General features: G+C 43.1%; 1 long non-coding RNA gene across 2 annotated transcripts; it reads right to left on the reverse strand.

Moving 5' to 3' along the window:
* Window positions 1-12811: 12811 nt before the first annotated feature.
* LOC127342755 (uncharacterized) lies at window positions 12812-19449 on the reverse strand. 2 transcript variants are annotated; one of them, XR_011755605.1, is made up of 7 exons: window positions 15922-19449; window positions 15148-15677; window positions 14793-15061; window positions 14481-14693; window positions 14292-14398; window positions 14058-14174; window positions 12812-13830 (listed from the first exon to the last, which is right to left on the reverse strand). It is a non-coding gene; the product is annotated as an uncharacterized lncRNA (long non-coding RNA). The 2 variants fall into 2 exon arrangements; XR_007876863.2 differs by having other exon boundaries at window positions 14306-14398; window positions 15922-19448.
* Between the last annotated feature and the right edge of the window lie 292 nt (window positions 19450-19741).

Here is a 19741-nt window from a genome sequence, read left to right on the forward strand (position 1 = left end):
TTGTTGATGACTACTCAAGATATACTTGGGTCTACTTTCTCAAAAAGAAACATGAGACTCAACAAATCTTCATTGACTTTGCCACCGACGTGCAACGCCAACACAACCTCCTCATAATGGCAATAAGAAGTGACAACGACTCCGAGTTCAAGAACTATACACTCAATGATTTTCTTAGTGATGAGGGGATAAGACATCAATATTCCGCTGCATATACCCCTCAACAAAATGGTGTTGCGGAGAGGAAGAACCGGACTCTTATGGATATGGCAAGATCTATGATGGCGGAGTATAAATCCCGCTATAACTTTTGGGCCGAAGCCATCTCCACCGTTTGCCACTCTTCTAACCGGCTCTATCTCCGCAAGGGCTTGAACAAGACTCCATATGAAATACTCACCGGGAACAAGCCTAATATATCATACTTCAAGGTGTTCGGGTGTAAGTGTTTCTACAAAATCAAAGGAGTTCGTTTATCTAAATTCGCCACTAAAGCTTTGGAGGGTATATTTGTTGGTTACACTGCCGAATCTCACACTTATAGAGTCTTTGATATATCCTCTGGGATTATCATCGAATCTTGTAGTGTGAAGTTCGAAGAAAATGATGGCTCCCAAGTGGGGAAAGTTGATGTATGTGCAGGTGATGAAATACCTCAAGATGCCATAGTAAGAATGGGTGTGGGATTTTTCCGCCCCATTGAGGGACACGGTATGGCGTCTCGGGAAGAACTATGCTCTACCACGGTGGAGCCCTCATCTTCTCAACATCAACAAACTCCATCTCTCGAAGCTAATGATGCACCAACCCAAGAACAAGAACAAGACCCTCCCTCTAGTGTGCAAGATCAAGGACAAGATCAACCAAGTATCCATTTGATATTTGCTCCTCACCGAATGATGTCCAAGATCAAGCACATGATGTTGAGCACTCTCAATAAATTGAGGAAGCTCAAGTTGAAGGTCAAGACGGGAACCCAAATGATCAAGTTGATCAAGTGATACCTCCAAGGCCAAGAAGAACCAAGGAGGAGATCGAGACCCGTCGTCTAGCAAGAAGAGAGAGGCAACTCGAGCGTCTTGAACACACACATGACAAGGTCCTTGGTGATGTAAGAGCAAGTGTTTCCACAAGAAGGCAATTGGATAACTTTAGCAATCATCATGCTTATATCTCCTTAGTGGAACCCAAGAAAGTATTTGAGGCTCTTGAAGATTCGGATTGGTTGGAAGCTATGCACGAGGAACTCAACAACTTCAAGCGCAATAAAGTATGGACCTTAGTGGAGAAGACAAAGGAGTGTCGCAATGTTATATGCACTAAATGGATTTTCAAGAACAAGCAAGATGAGTTTGGAAATGTTGTGAGGAACAAGGCAAGATTGGTAGCTCAAGGTTTCTCTCAAATTGAAGGATTTGACTTTGGAGAAACTTATGCTCCCGTGGCTCGCCTTGAGTCCATCCGTATCCTTCTTGCTTATGCTTCGCATCATAACTTTAAGTTACAACAAATGGATGTGAAAAGTGCATTTCTTAATGGTCCTTTGCATGAAGAGGTTTATGTTAAGCAACCCCTGGGGTTTGAGGATCTCAACTTTCCTAACCATGTCTATAAGCTTGATAAAGCACATTATGGTCTCAAACAAGCTCCTAGAGCTTGGTACGAGCACCTTAAAGAATTATTGATAGACCGTGGGTTTCATGTTGGGCTAATCGATCCCACTCTTTTTACTAAGAGGGTCAATGGGGAGCTTTTCGTTTGCCAATTATATGTTGATGATGTTATCTTTGGCTCTACTAACAAAGCTTTCAATGATGAATTTTCAAAGCTTATGACCAATAGGTTTGAGATGTCTATGATGGGAGAGATGAGGTTCTTTCTTGGTTTTGAGATCAAGCAATTGAGATAAGGGACTTTCATCAATCAAGAAAAATATCTCCAAGACATGCTCAAGAAGTTCAAGATGACCGAGATGAAGGGTGTAGCCACTCCTATGGTTTCTAAATGTCATCTTGCACTAGATCCCAATGGTAAATAGGTGGATCAAAAGGTATATCACTCCATGATTGGATCCTTGCTTTACCTTTGTGCATCTAGACCGGACATAGTGTTGAGTGTTCGTGTGTGTGCAAGATATCAAGCTTCTCCTAAGGAAAGTCACATGATGGCTATCAAAAGAATCTTTCGATATTTAGTTGATACCCCAAGATATGGTCTTTGGTATCCTAAAGGCTCAAGTGTCTTTCTCAATGGATACACCGATGCGGATTGGGTGGGGGACAAGGATGATAGGAAATCAACCTCCGGGGCTTGCCAATTCCTTGGTAGGTCCTTGGTGTGTTGGTCGTCTAAGAAGCAAAATTGTATATCTCTCTCCACCGCCGAAGCCAAATATGTTGCCGCCGCAAGTGGATGCACTCAATTGTTATGGATGAGGCAAACTTTAAAGGAATACGGTGTCACTTGTGACAAAGTGCCTCTATTATGTGACAATGAAAGTGCTATCAAGATTGCCTATAATCCGGTGCAACATTCAAGAACGAAGCATATTGAGATCCGGAATCATTTTATTAGGTATCATGTTGCCCGTGGTGATATTGAGCTATTCTATGTTCCTACCAAAGATCAACTTGCCGATATATTCACGAAGCCTCTTAATGAAGCAAGGTTTTGCTATTTAAGGAATGAGCTAAATATCATTGATTCAAGGAGTATAGCTTGACCATCTTGCAAACACACCTTTGTCTCAAAACTTTATTTGGTCTAGATGTGGGCATGGAAATAGGGGGAGTGCGGTTTAAACTATTGAGCTATCCCTCCCCCATAATGCCGATAGTAAGAAATCATTCTCTTTATATCATATGCTGATATGTGATATTCAATGACGATTATTGGTTTTGGGCCCAAGATATATCTTCGCGGTGCCAAACCATATCACTCCTACATGGTGTCCTAGGCCACCACACTCTTCTTTGTGAAGAGTTTGAGTTATTTGGATCTTAATTGGATTTTATTTGACATCTCCTTGTTCTTATGGGAAATCACTCTAGTTTGGCCTTATTTGCTCATATCTTGCAAACATGAGTGATCATGTATCATTAACAGTTCGATCATTCTAAACCCAAGCCTACACTCATCTATAAGCCATTTCCATCTTGCTCCTATGTCATGTTTTGGTAGAAACTTGGAGTTTGAGGAGTTTTGGTCGGATGATCTCGGTTGTCCCATCTTATTGGTTAATTTGCTTCTTATATGTCACGTGATATATTATTGCATCACATATGGGTTCATGGAAATAACCAACAAAAGATAGGCAGGATTTCCGGTGTTCTGGAATTTTCCAGAAAACCGGATAATCCGGCCTCTGGGCACTCCGGAAAATCCGGCCCGGCCGGATTATCCGCCCCAACTTTGGGCCGGATTATCCGGCCTGAGCAGGTTTCGATGGGATTTGAGGAGAGGCCGCGGGGTGAACGGTTCCAGAACCAGTTCCCCCATGCGCCTCTCTCTCTGCCCTCAACTCGCCAGAGCTCCTCCTCCTTGCCGGAGCCGTCCCGTCCGCTCCCTCTCGGAGTTCTTGGGTGGATCGGGTACTCCTCCTCCCTAGCTTTCATCCCCTCCAAGCGGCTCCTCCAATGGATGAGGGTATGGCTCACAATCCCTAACCCTAGGTGTTGTGATTTATATGTGCTATTTTCTTAATGGGGATGTTGTCTAGTTGTTCCAAATCATGTGTAGTATACTCAATTTGCATGTTATGAGGCCGATCTGGTTCTAGACAAGTTTTTGCTTGAGATTTCTGCAAATTCGCAGGGCCGGATAATCCGGCCCCCGCGCTAGCCGGATTATCCGGCCAGGCCGGATTATCCGCCCCTCGGGGACCCCGGATTATCCGGCCTGGAGCTATGTTGCTGCTGCAGTTTTGATTCAATCTATCATGTCTAAACTTTTACCGACTCATAGTATGTTTCTAGAGCACACTACTGTATCAATACATGACTTATGAGCATTATCTTCTCTTTGCTATCCATCTTTGTCTATAACAGGTGGTTCTCGGAGGTGCTCTAGGACTTCAAGGTCGAGTGATGAGTTTGCTCAGAATGCTCCTCGTAAGTCCACCACTCTGAGGCGGAAAGGCAAGGCAACTAGGGAGAACTACAAGTCCATGGATAGTATCTCTTATGCTGCTATCCGACAGAAGAACTGGTATGAAGACATTGAGAGGGATGATGATATTGAGGACAAGCGCTTCTGGTGCATGGAGCAGGAGTACATCTTCAAGGATATATATGAACCTATGAAGAAAGTGAGACCTATGCAAGCAATTAATGTGGACCTTCTGGCTGTGAATAATCACTTTGAGGATGCCATTTGGGTCACTGGAAGGATGGGTTTGCAGGATCTTATGAAGATACAGTGTGACTACATTCCTGATTTGATCAAGCAATTCCTTGCTACACTTGCCTTCAAGAAGGATGCAGGGCGCACTATGCAGTGGATGACTGGCTTCACCCAATGTGAGGCAACCTTACGCCGTTTTGCTTCGATTCTTGGTCTTCCCGAGGAAGGTGGTCACCGCCTTCATGGCCCTCAGAAGACGGATAAGATGGTGCTATTTGATCTCTATGACGAGTCTGGAGCTGTTGGTTATACCATGGGGCTTCTTCCTATCTATGGTCAGCTGCTCCGGTTCTTTAGAGCCACCATTGCTCCAAGTGGTGGAAACAATGATGCTATCCGTGGAGCTCTTGTGGACCTTATGCATCACGCTTTTGTGCTCGTGATGGTGATGAGGAATTGGATTTCACTCTTGATATCACGGACTTCATCTTCAATGAGATTCATGATGCCATGGTCTCCCGGACCACTATGCCCTATGCTCCATATATTCAGCTTCTCATCAACAATAATGTTGCCCTTACTGAAGACTTGGGTCGATTCCCTGCAGAGAGTCACACTGTCAAGAAAGCCTACAAGAAGAAGTCAGTTCCCTGTGCTGCACCTGCTTCTGATCTTTTTATGGGAGATGCCCGCTCTAGTGGCTATGCACCCGGTCGCCCTGTTGCTACCCCTGTGATTCAGAAGAATGTGAAGAAGCTTACTTGGTTTCAGCGCAATGTTCTGTGCATGAACATTGAGATTCACAAGGAAAACTATGAGGCCAGCCGTCAGCGCTCAGGGATTCCGCATACTCAGGCGGTCATTCTTCACAGGCTCAGTGGTGAGCAAGGACCTCTGCCTCAGCCTCCAGTTCACCCCTCTTACAGTGGGTGGCACTCTTCCCAGGTTCCATGGACTGGTCTTGAGCAGAGTATTCAGAGGGCCAGCATCGCTCGCGACTCTCCTCCAGCTGCTGACAGCGATGATGAGTATGTCTCCGAGGCGGACTCCAAGTGATCTCCATGGGGCACGTAGCATCGCGCTTTTACCCTTTTTGGCATCTCGATGCCAAAGGGGGAGAAGTGTTCTATTAGGCCTTCTCTACGGGATTTGCTTGGGTAGGGCACAAGCATATGCGTTTACCATTCCTTTATCGCTTGTGTCCTCTTTTATGTCATTTATTTGAACTATTTGGCTTGGTTTGTTCGTTCAAAACTATGTGTTATGTGTGGTTGTGAGACATTATGTTAAGGTTTTCAGAATTCTATATGTTGAGACCAAGGTTTATGATATGGTGTGGTATTTACATATATCCGGTATTATATATCTCCATATGGGTATGATCTCTTTCACCTTGTCTCATCTATATATTTGCCTATGTCTCTTGTTTGAGCTCATGTTAGATATCTCTTGTGTTGAGGCACCTCACACCTATATGTTGTGCATTTGTATTCAAATGCAAATTACTTGTATGCACACATGTAGGGAGAGTGCCTCTATGTTTTGCCAACATGCTTGTTCTCTATAGTGTTTTTTCTTGCAAATCCATATATTGTCATCAAACACCAAAAAGGGGGAGATTCACTACAAGAAAAGTTCAAATACACAATGTCCCAAAATGGTCCAGTAAGGCTCATTTTTCGTCGCCTATGGGCCTAACCCGACGATATGGGATCTGTGGTCGAAATTGCGTCAGGAAAAGTCCTACCACGTTTTTTTCGGCCATCGCGTTCGGGCGCCCTTCCGCCACGGAAAATCGGACCGTTGCAGAAGTGTTTTCAGGAGCCCGTTGAATGTTGATGTCATGCAACCTGACACGTGGCAGACGCCGTTAACTGGCAGTTAACGGCATTAACTGGTTGAAACCCCGTGGTAGATGGTAGGCCCACACGAGGCCTGCCACGCCTTAAGCGGGCCAACCCATTTAGTTTGCGGGTCGGGATAGCTCACTTAGTTTGACCGGTCAACTATATAGCTGGGCTGGTCCATTAGTTATATGGGCCAGGCCTAACCTCTAAAGTTGACTGGTCAAAATTTAAATGGGCCAGCCCACTAAGCATGTGGGCCAGGCCGAATGCACTCCTTTGACCGGTCAATAGGCAAAAGGGCCGGCCCACTAGACATGTGGGCCCCACTTTCCTGTTACCGGGCCAACCCATTTACCATGTGGGGTCCACCATAAAGCAAATGGGCCGGCCCAAGAAGTTAGTGGGCCAACCCAATTAGCATGTGGGTCCCACTTTCATGTTATCGGGCCGGCCCATTTACTAAGTGGGGTCCACCATAGATCAAATAGGATGGCCCAACAAGCTAGTGGGCCGGCCCACAAAACACAGGTGGGTCCCACTTTCCTGTTGAAGGGCCGGCCTAGTTAGTATGTGGGGTCCGCCATATAGCAAGTGGGCTGGCCCAACAAGATAGTGGGCCAACCCAATAAGCAGGTGGGTCCCACTTTCATGTAACCGGGCCAGCCCAGTTAGTAAGTGGGGTCCACCATAAAGAAAGTGGGCTGGCCCAACAGGTTGGCGGGCCGGCCCAATAAACATGTGGGGCCCTATTTCCAGCTGAGGGGCCGGCCCAGTTAGTAAGTGGGGTCCACCACAAAAGCAATTGGGCTGGCCCAACAAGTTAGTGGGTCGGCCCAATAAGTTTGTGGGGGCCACTATCGTGCTAACGGGCCGGCCCAGTTAGTATGCGGGGTCCACTATAAAGCAGGTGGGCTGGCCCAACGAGTTAGCGGGCCGGCCCAATAAGCTTGTGGGGTCCACTTTCTTGCTAACGGGCCGGCCCAGTTACCAAATGGGCTGGCCCAATAAGCACGTGGGCCCACTTTTCTGTTATAGGGCCAACCTAGTTAGTGGGTGGGGTCCACCTTAAAGCAAGTGCGCTGGCCCAATAAGTAAGCGCGCCAGCCCGTTTAGTTGCTGTTTATATGCCGGCATGATAGGCGCTTTAGGATTTTGCGGGCCGGCACATATGTGATTTCGCTTAATTGGGCCGTTTAAGGGATGAGAATTTGTGATTTAGATTGCGCACAACATAGAAAGATACTAAGAATATTTACGCAGCACATGATTTTTGTCGGATAGCCTCACTTACCACAAGCACCATAGAAAAAATGCGCGAAAGAACTATAAAAACTAACTAAATATTACATCAGCTGCAAGGCTTTGAAAAAATATTACAGAACCTGGAGAAATTGAATGGTAATTAAACCTAGCAATACAATGAAGCGATTCAGCAATCTTTTAAGTTGTCCATGCACCACCTATAACTAAAACAAAGATATTACAAGTTAAGACAACAACAATGGAAAGGCAAAGACACTACAATATTGTTTGCCAAAGAATTTGGAACTCATCATTTCCTCGTTATAACAAGATCATTGTAATGCGCACAATAAGCAAACAAAGAGTGCATGCCGCATACCAACAGTCAATATAACAGAGCACGTTAGAATGAAACAACAGACTTACTACTGTCGAGTCCCATGCAAACCAACATGTTCAGGGAGTACAATATCGGCATGAACAACATAGTAGTATGTTATAAATTTTGTAACAACGACTGAGCAAGATGAAGTTATGATGGCTACATCTACAGAGCAGGGAATGTAAACCAAAAATAGAAGTTACGATGGCAAAAGATAAAGAGGAGGGAATTGGAACCAACATGTGCCAAGTGCAATTACTTCAAATTGGCCGTGAACTAAATAATACTCCTGAACTTATAGTGAAGGGGATGCAAATCAAGATGTTTCGGGATATAAACTTATAATGAGCAACACATAGAGGATAGTTAATGCTGGAGCTTAGGATGGACCAGATATAGAATATAGTGGGATCACCTGTGAACTTGTATAAGAGGGAATGCAAACCAATATGTTCAGCATTCCATATGTGAGCGTCATGCCAAGTCATAAAACAAGTCAATAATGCAACTTTTGAAGAACAAGATGGCACACAAAATTATTATCTAGTAGTATGACAAGTTTATTTGTACTATAGGCTAGATAGCAGAGTGATAGCATGCCAAACTAAGTCCTTACTTTGTTAGCTTACAATGAACTAGATACAAAACAATGGCATCACCTGTAGTACAGGGAATGCAAGTCAACATGTTCATGGAGTAAAAAATTGGCACAAACAACATAGTAGCAGGCCATAATTTTTGTAACAACGACTGAGCAAGATAAAGTTATGATGGCTAGATCTACAAAGCAGAGAATGTAAACCAAATATAGAAGTTACGATGCCAAAAGCTATAGAGCAAGGAATGCGAACCAACATGTGCAATTACTTAAAATTGGCCATGAACTAAATAATAGCAGGATGTTACTATAATAGCTAGGAATAAAAAGATAGGAGTTATAATGGCATCACTCATAAACTTGTAGATAAGGGAAACAAATCAATTTGTTTCGGGATATAAAGTTGTAATGAGCAACACATAGAGGATAGTTAATGCTACGGCTTAGGATGGACCAGAAACGGAATATAGTGGGATCACCTGTGAACTTGTAGAAGAGGGAATGCACACCAATATGTTCACCATTCTATATGTGAGCGCCATGCCAATTAAGAGAAACAAGTTAATATTGTAGCTTTTGAAGAATCAGATGGCAGAAAAAATTATGATGGAAGTAGTTGTTGTCACGAGTTCAAATAAATTTGTACTGCAGGATGGCAGAGCGATAGCATGCAGGAACTAATAGCAGACAGTTACTTTGTTAGCTTACGACGAAGTAGATAGAAATAACAATGGCATCACCTGTAGTACAGGGAATGCAAACCAACATGTTCAGGGAGAACAAGATTGGCATGAACAAAATAGTAGCAGCCTATAATTTATGTAACAACGACTGAGCAAGATAGAAGTTATGATGGCTACATCTACAGAGCAGGGAATGCAAACTGAAATGTTCAATCGCTTAAAGTTAGCAATAAACTATAAAATAGCAACGGTCATAGCTAGGAATGAACTAAAAGAGCTTCAGACAAACAAGCATCTGAACCCAGAACATGGCGCTAAAACAAGGGACTTACATTAGGAGAACCATATGTGGGAGTCACAGCAGATCTTCCTGGGGTTGATAGATCTGGTGATGAAGTACACTACATGTGCTACTTGGGGTTGGAGACACGGCCATTACACTTCATGGTTACTCATCTCATCTGCAAAAACGTAACGGCGCGTCGTTAGCACAAACAGGTTCCCCCAAGATTAAACAAGAACTTGCAGTCAAGCAATATAAAAGCGACAGTAGAAGAGCTTAGATCATGCACGGCGCCGGTGAAGCAGATCCGGTTCATGCACAGCGGTGTCGGTGAGCAAGATCCGATGCGGTGGACGATGGATCTGGCAAAGAGGCTCTGGTGGGGTGGACGATACCGCAGCTGAAGCGACTGCGATAGACTGCTGGATGAGTATATGGTTTCGAGGTTCGGCGGGGATGATCCGGTCCGGTTGATGACAGCATTGATGAAGCGGCTCCGGCAGCCGGATGACGAGGATCGCGAGGCCTCGGGTAGGCCAGGGAAGTCCGGCGGGGATGTTCCGGTGCGGTGGTCATGGAGGTGGGACAGAGAGGGACTTGAGAAGTTCAGGTGGGTGGTCTCAGAGGAGAGACTGAAGGAAATGTATTTTTGGGAGGCTTTCCGGGGCTAGGGAGGTGGTGATCGAAAAAATGACGGGCAGACCCTCCCCACCAACCGACTTTGATGTCATCTCCATAGGGGTAGAATGGGAATTTGGAAGCGTGTGAAATTTTTGTATTTTATGGGCGGGAAATTTTGCCGCTATGAGATTTTGAATTTGGCTAAGGTCCAAGTATAATGATAAAAAATAGTCAGATCGTACTAGTACCTCTGTTCAAGGCCGAGTGCAAAATCAAATCATCATCACATTAAATATCAGTTACTATCATCGTGATCTATCTTCTTATCCCATTAAAAAACACGTCTGAAATATTTCAGGATTGGCGGGAGATTTTGCCGCCCGACTGAGATTTGATTTTGAATATGGCTATGGTCAAGTAATATAATATAATACTAATATAAAGACGATACACCTGGTTAAGTACTAATTGCTCTGCTCCGGCAGTTAAGGCTAGCAGGCACATCAAGCCATCATCATTACAAACAAAACCAGTCAAATCTAGAAGCTAGTATAGGATAAATTCACAGCAGCAAAATAAATCCAGAAAACTAAGTATAATACATAAACTGTATACAACAGCCAAAAGCAGCCAATAACAATGTTAATGTTCACGACAAACTAATCTGAAAATAATACAAGACGCAATGTATGGCCAACATGAAGATTAGGATACCCCAGGATGAATGAATATGTTCTTCATTCAACATATATTTCTTCGTCACTCCATTCTCTGATCTGAAGGAAATATTCATTGAACTCCTTCCGTCTGCAGTGTGCAGCCAATACATCCTCCAAATGGTATGACCTTTGTTCATTTCTCATACCGTAGTTTCCTAATCTATCCACACGTATTGGCCACTCATCCCAGGCCTTTATATCATCAAAGTACTCTTTGATATAACCCAAATCTGCGTAGTAGATGCAGCCAGGTCGAAGTGTTGGGTGCACTCTGGTGTTGACGGACATACACCGGATATAATGGACGAACAAGGCATGACTGCCAATGTTATTGACGGCATGGAGAGAGCGGCTCTCAGTGTCCACACGGTACACCAATGGTTGACCTTCCTCCAAATACTTGTTGTCCAACAACACAAGCAGCAGAGCACCATCCGACTTCACAAGGTAGAACTTGTTATTTCCAAGTTCTGGAAATGAAAATAGTGTATCCATGTTGACAGTGCTCGCGCGCTGCTCCAACTGGACATTGTTGGTGCACACTAATTTTCCGAACTCAAAATTGTTCACAGCTATTGCATACAATTCACCATTGAACGGGGTAATGCAACGCAGAGAATGGTGCTCGATCGAAAATCTTCCTTCTCCCCAATCTTCATCTATACCCTTAGTTGGAGTGCTCTCATCGACCCAAGCAATTTCCGCCGGGTAATCTTTGGAAACGAAGACCATAGTCAGGGACTTCATTACAGCGACTGACTTCAAAATAACATATGGCATATGCGCCTCAAACATAGTATTCAATGTCTTTGTGAGTGGGTTCAGAAGCCGTATCTTGTGCGGCTGGTTCTTCTGGGCAAGCACGATGACGCCACGGCAAAAGCTGACAAAGTAGTATCTAAGATATATTGATGAAGATAACATTCAGCACTAAGATGTTTACGATTGAAAATAAAAATAAATTAACTCTATAGATATGGAGGAATTTGAACCTTGCATGAACTTCCGTTAGATTGATGGTGACGTAGCGGGATGTGCGGAGGTGGAGGAAGGTGAAATCAGCAGCGCATGGAAGGGTGTGTTCTACCATGATCCATTCGTGCAGGTGCACGTCGTGCTCAGGTAAACCTGAGCGCCAATTTTTACAAACTTGCCTCGAAGCAGAGTATGTGTCCATGTACTCCCCGTTCGCCAGTAAGCAGTCCCCGATCTTGTGAAGTGGTCCATCAGCCCTGAGAGAGGCCCAGTTCACGGAGGAGCCGCGCTTGGATGCGCCGCCCTCGGAGGCGATGGGCTCGGGGGCGACGGCCGCCGACGCATTCTTCTTGTACATCGCCGGCAGGGAGCGCGCGTAGGGTGGTTGGTGTTTTTTCCTTCGATTTGGAGAAGTTGATGGGACGTGAGAGGCGTGGTTGCGTGCGTGAGTGAGAATGAGACTGTGTGCAGAGGGAGGGACATAAGGGCTCTGTACAGGCAACGTGACGGTTGGTCTCAGCAATTTCTCAAAAAATCTAGACGTTTGGTCTCAACACGTGCACCGCCTAACCACTGCGCACCGCGACATGCGTCTGTGGTACTACACGTCTGCACCGTTACGTGTACTCAGTTCTACCGTCGAGCCTTACACTGGAAAAATATTTGTACTCAGTTTTTCCCTTGAGTACTAATACTGGCTAGTGCAATATACTCAGTTTTACCCTCAAGTGGCTGGTCAACAGAGAATCAACAAATGGGATTAAGCTATCTAATTGAGTAATTTCATGCGCAAAAAAATAAAATCATAGTGCCTCCTACTCATGGAGTCTTGTTAAGAAGAGGAGGTCTAACACGTGGAAAACATAATAGCACACCACAAGTCCAAAATGATGGAAAGGGCTAGGCAATCCACTTAGGGCAAGTCCAACAGCTCCCCAATATTTCTCCCCCTATATCTTCCTGTAGGGGCTTCCCCTATAAATATTCTTCCCCTAAATTTTGTTCATCTCCAACAGCTCCCATGTACTATCTTCCCTATACTACATTCACCTATATTTTAAGAATATTTTGTACCTAACTTCACAAATAATAGAGCATAAATGATCTAAGTAGGCACTAACTCTATTATTACTTGTATAGGGGAGGCTTCCACCACCCCAATGTATAGGGAAGAAGGAGGGGTGGGTTGGGGATGCAGATTTATTGGGGGCATGTGTAGGGGGGCTATTGGAGGGTGTTTTCTCCTATTTCTCCCCTATATTTAGGATTGGGGAGGCTATAGGGTGCCTCTTGGACTTTCTCTTATAGATCTCAACAAAAACCACATGGAACTATATTAAACTTATGCAGTAGCCAACGCAACCAGAAGTCAGAAGTGCAGGCTGAGTCCCAAAGGCACAACACAATAAGGAAACTTGCAACCTTATATAAAAGGGGCTATGCAACCCACTTATACACACATTAACAGCCATCCTCGTGTGTGACAAGAGAAATTCAACACTGGATTCGGAGGTAGGCACATGAAGATTTACAAGGGCCAATGGGGCACCAACAATTTAAGGATGAATTGAACCACACCGTCAACAATTCAAACTCGAGACCTTGGCTCTAATACCATTTAAGTTCGAACTGATTGAAAAGGCTAGGCAACCAATTTATAAAACATCCATAGGAACAACTACCAAGTTGATCCCAGCCGCAGATAAATGCATCCACCAACAAAATAGGAAGAGTGCCTCGGTCTCAGGAAACATTTCACAATACCAAGGTACTCACATGTCAATGTCAGTGTTCATCTCCAATTATCTATGGCATTTTATTAGTCTTTGAGAGATTATAACGAACTTGATTGGCCTCCTGCAGTAGGGCATCACATGCTTCAGATCTCGATCTCAACATGTCAATTTGGTTTCTTAACACATCTGCTGCAGCTCGTTCTATTTGGAGTTGTTCCTACAGAACTTGTGCAGAGAAAGACTTGGACTTGGACTTGGACTGCAAAAACCCAACATTTCGCAGGAAAGTGTTTTTGGTGATATCTTTATTTTTAAGTATCATGGTAAATGTCTCCATACATTCTTCTAGAGTTTTTTCCATACCGTCTTTCCCGGGTTTTGCCATCTCCAATTTCATATTTGCCTGAAAAGTTTTTAGTCGTGTAAAAATAAAAGTTATTACAGAGAAACATGCAGACGGTAGATTTAATGTGTATGAACTACTTCTAATCCTACAAGTTGGTATGCCTGATTACACATCAAATACATTTTCACAAAAAACGCCTACGAGATCATATTGACATGCCCATTATTGCTCCTACAAATTGGCAAGTGTGTCGTTAAAAAATTTAAATCATAAAGAAGACTTACAATAACACTTTTTGCGAGTTCTCCTATCACATTATGTTTGTTTCTCTAGCATGCTTTGAACTGCTCTGCCAGAGTCATCTCTTTGTCTGGTCGCATCTTGTTTGCATGATCTACTTTCTGCATTTTTGTACAATCATATAGAAATCAAATAACGTGGTTGAAATGGAGGATGGAAATATAACATGCACACAGAGTTCTACACAGTTTACGAGTAACATATGTAGCAGTACAGACCAGCGGGGCATTACTTTTTGCCAGAGATGCCCAACCAAGTGAAGAGATCATGTACGGCTTGGTAAACGTTGTTTCAAGCGGTTAGCATGGTTCCTTTTAGACAACATCTGCAAAAGGAGACTAGTGAGACACTGGCGCAAAATAAGTATTCGGAATTTAATCTGGTTTCACGGTCCTCATAAGCCATACCACATTCTTTGGATCAGACCAGTGCTTGACAAGATCTCCCCACTGCTCGTCATTCATAAAGGGTGCAGGAGACGTTGTTCGAACATTGGCAGTAATCTGGCCAGTGAAGTATGTCGCCTTAAGCTTATAGCGGTCCTGGCGCAACAATTCTTTGAATATGGAAGCGATGACAAACTTAACATCCTCATTATCCTCATCAAATTCAAACCTTAACTGCTCACAATGGTCGAATGATTGGTGAGTTATATAGCATAGAAACAATAGTAAGCTACAAGAAATGGGACAAATCAATGTGGAATAATTTATCATTACCAGGAGAAGCATGAGTTACATGTAAATTATGCACTAAACTCTCGAACTGTGAAGGGGTTTCAACGTGCCGCTTCCACAATGGGAAGGTAAGAAGTTCATTCCTGATAAAATAGCCAACCTGTGATACAAGATATGAAGATTCATGCGGATGAAGTGGCCTTCTGCCACCTACAATAGATGTGATGCAAAATATTGAACCCATTCCGGAAATCTTAGCTGCAAGTTTTCTTCTACCGTTGGCCCCCTCGTTTTTATTGATCGTGGCGAACCTACCAAGTTAAGCATTACATCAAGCTATCATGGTATATAGATACATAAGGGAGCATTAAACTACAAGTCTTGAAAAAAGTATTACCATTTTTGGCGTGGGTCTCATCATCGGGAGAGGAGTTGTCTTTCGCAGGACTAAGGGTTGGAGGGAGATCATCACCACTTTGCTGGTGTTGTGGCAGCACTATTTGGACATTTGAGGATGTATCATCTGGGACTAGCATCATGTTTCCTTGGCCATTATTACCTACCACCACTCCCGATGGTGCCAATTGTTGGCTAGAATTTGCTGTGGAAACTGGTTCTGTTGGCAATTGTTGCTGAGAAACAGTATTGGCAACTGGTGGTTGTGGAATATGTGGGCTGGTACATGCTGGGGCTACTTCTGTCTGATTCGATGGTTTGTGGTTTTTACGATACCTTTACTGTTATCATTCTTGGCCTGTTCGCCACCTCGTGTCAGTGTCTTGTTAGACCTTGTAATAGGAGGAGCAGCACGAGCATCAGGCTTAACCCTTTTTTTATTACGCACTGTCACCCATCCTCCGGTATCAGCCTGAGGTTCCCGTTGAGTGTTCTTCCTCCTGTTTATTCTTGAAAAGTTCTTGCCCGAATCTGCAGATGCCTATCACACATTAGTGATATTTAAATGTACAATATTATATGATGATGATGATATGCAGATGGAATGGAAAAACAGTAAGGCAACATATGCCAAAACATATATGATGCGTTAACTAAGAAGGAAAAATTGTAGTAATGTGATTGAATATGGCATGGGTAACATATTTGGTAGGACTGGGATACAACAAATGGAAGTTGGGACAAATAATTCGATGACAGGACAGAGAAAACTCACCTTGTTGTGTTGCAGAGGATAGTCGACCAGGGCATCTTCCTGAGTCAGCTCGCCATCACAATCAGCAGGATAAAATTCTGAATCAGAGGAATGTTCTGTATCCTTTGTTAGGTAGGTGGGTGGCGTTTTTTTCACTAGACCTTGTAGAATGATGTAGTGTTAGGCCCAACGAGGCTGCAACTCGGATATTATGCAGGATAGTTTGCCTCCGTTGCTCTTCGTACTCAATCTCGAGTGGAAGACCTAACATGCATTGGCGAGAAATGCAGATGAGATTTATCATGGAACTGTGCATATAAGAACAAATTAATAGTAGCAGTGAGACTGCTCAAAAGGTGTAATGATAAACAAACTATGGCTCAAAAATAATTGATGTTCATATTGTCAAGCTTCATGCACTAGCCAACGCAACCGAAAGTCCAAACTGATGAAAAGGGCAAACAAATTATGGCTCAAAAATAATTTATGTTGGGCAACAGAGGGAAGCAGCAACAATTTTTAGGATAAGTATGAATGTCATGCTTCATGCAGTAGCCAACGCAACCAAAAGTCTGAACTGATAGAAAGGGCTAAGCAATCCACATATAGACTCAAACACATATAAGTGTTATTTCATGCCAATGGTTAACCATATGGAATGGCGTATGCTTAATATAATTGCCTAGGGTCTTACAAGTTCCAACATATCGGTCTATTGGATGAACTTGCTAGAGCATGCAATTCGAAATGGTATCAGACAAGGTCATGAGTTCAAATCCTAGCAAGTAGCAACACAGTATTCAAAATAAATATTTGCAGCCTTCCTAAAAAATATCTAATGATACATGCCTAAGGCTCGGTCTATTGAATGAGTGGTTTTATCACTTAGCACTACAAGTTGGGGATTTTTTTTATCACAAAACACCAACATTTAGGGAAATTATTTCACATAACACATTATTTGTCATTAGTTGGCTTGACAAGAGCATGACCCTACAGCGTGACACCAATTTACAGTACGTGAGCATGTTTGCTACAAACAAATGAATTTTGGTGTGAAATTTTGTAGACACTATGTGGAAATGAGAATATGAGTCACACTTGTTACATATGGTACACACAAATGAATTACCATATGAAAAATATCCATTGAAATTATAACCACACAAGAACATGAGATCTGGGTAATATATTATGTACCAGCATAAGGTTTTGATAATGTGTACCAATACAACTACCCTGGACAAAAGATTTTTTTTGAACTGTCTAGACATAAGATTTAACAACTAGTGTTGACAAACAGCTTTGTATTTAGCGTTTAACAGCAAATACCACAAAATAAAGTCTAATTGTGTTTCTCCTACTGTCACTCTTAAATTGACGGTTGCCGGAAGTCACTAATGGGCTATCAAACAGAGATCATGTATTCTGCGAAACAATTACCCCAAATGTTGGTGTTTTGTGATACAAATTTCTAGGGTTGTGGTTCTGTGATAAAAAAATCTCGAACTTTGGTGTTAAGTGATAAAACCTCATTGGATGAACCGGCTAGAGCATGCAATTCCACATGGCGCACACAGAGTTGCAAATAGAAAAAAATACAGGCAGTTTAATACTATCAATAAATTGCTCTGCTAGCTTGACTGCTATCATAACCTTTGTAAAACGTATTACCACCATCCCGAAGTTTTTACCAAAAATCATTAACATGCAAAATAACAATTTAATATCATTAAATAGATAACGAATATATTTTCGTACGGTATCTACAGAATATTATATTTCTTGATAGATTGTTCTGAAAGTTTGGTCAAACTTTACTTGGTTTGACTTTTATAAATAAGCCTTCAGGTTTGGGGTGGAGGTAGTATACTTCAAACCCCAAAAAAGTACCGCACATAAGTGATATTTGGAAAAGAAATGCGTAACGAAAGCGGACATAAGCTCTGCCTCTCCATCAGCAGATGTAAGGTTATGATCAGCAGAGTTCCGAGATAAAAAAAATACTGGCAGTTTAATACTATCAACAAATTGCTCTGCTAGCTTGACTGCTATCATAACCTTTGTAAAATGCATACTTCAAACCCCCAAAACATATCACAAAGAAGTGATTCTCGGAAAACAAATGCATAACGAAAGCTGACATAACCTCGATCTTCCTCTCGATCAGCAGATGTAAGGTTAAGATCACATATAGCTACGCGGCAAACAACTATCTACACTGATCTAATAACAGCAAGAATGCATTGCAAGAAAGCAATGAAAACTAGTGTCAGAAATCAAATGCATATAACAAAAGTGGACATGTAAATTATTCATCAACATTCGTCTGAGGCCAGGGTGGATTTACTCTTTGGTTGGGGGTGGTCGACTTTGGGGCCGCGTTTTTTGCCCATGTCGATCTCCGATGAGGTGGACTATAGAGTTGGGGAAGCGGATCCGGAGCAGATATGGCGCAGTCAACATCGGCATCGAGGAAGCTAATCCAGCTTGCTAGATAGCAAGGGAGCCGGTAAAACGTGGTCGGTCACTACGGTGGCCGGTGAGGAGGCAGTGATGGTGAGGAGGGGCGATGGGGCACAGCCGTCGTCGTGGGAGTGTGCCTGGTAGAAGCATGAGAAAGATGTGGTGTTCGAATTGTGCTCGACAGGGAAGTATCCTCTGTGGACCGATATTTATTGTGGGGCCCCGGACTAGCTGTCCGAAACACCCGTTATGCATACACATTCATGATCCCATGATCAGTGTGTCGTGAAAGCATAACCGAACTGGTATCAAATACATCATCCATTACAGTACCGAATAAAAAGATTACAACAGGTCACATGACCAATACTTACATAAGAGCCATAATGGCAGGAGATCAACAATCACAGAGCGGAAATACTTCAGACGAAAGCGTTCGCATGGCCCAAGTCATGCCATAACCCTACAGGCAACTGACTGGGAAGACGTTCCTAGCTCGCATAGACGTCGTCGACTCCTTCTTCATCTGTCGGATTCCACCAAGTCTGGCCAAGTAAATAGCCAGGGACAAAGCCATGAGTACATTATGAATTGTACTCGCAAACCACCTTAGAGAGAAGTAAAGGATATGCAATTTGGCAGTAGCAAGGAACGGGCACTATTCAAAGGTTACAAGGAGTGAGAGATAGTTTCTCTCGAGAGTATTGTAAGGGTACATTGCCCCTATGTGTGGTTTTGGTAATTAATGACAACCCCTATGGACTAATGTTTTCATTGAGTTTATATGAAGGAATACTCCATAGGTACTACTTGCTCTCCATGTGTTGGATTCAAGTATGGATGCCATGAAGATAAAGGTATACCTTGTGTATTGGCATCAAGATCATCGGCATGAATATATATATGTGATATGATCAAGAAGAAGAAACGTAAGATGGAGTTCTTATGTGGAACTCAATATTAGCCATGCTCTATCTTATGTGAGTATGAGAAGATACAAGGTTGAGTTGGGCAAGTTCAAGATGAGCATCTCAAGTGAATCATATTCTTGAAGCTTGCCATCCATTTTGTGATAATGGACTAGTGAAGATGTGCATCAATGGAGCTTTCCCATCATAGTGTATGGGGGAGCATTTGTGAGTCTTCACGAAGCAACATTGGTCAAGTGAGGTATTCCGGCTTGAGTGAGGCTTGAAGAGTTATCATCAAGATCAAGCGGGATGCACAAGGCAAAGGTATGGCCTTGCTAGGTTTTCCTTTTACCGGTCTCAAGGTGGATGTTGGGAGACCGGATTATAGGATAGATAGCCGCACTATTAAGAGGGGCTTTCGGTTGAGTAACTTGATCACATCGTCTTAGGGAGCTCAATCCTTT

This window comes from Lolium perenne, chromosome 3, assembly GCF_019359855.2.
Source record: "Lolium perenne isolate Kyuss_39 chromosome 3, Kyuss_2.0, whole genome shotgun sequence".
Lineage (NCBI taxonomy): Eukaryota > Viridiplantae > Streptophyta > Magnoliopsida > Poales > Poaceae > Lolium > Lolium perenne.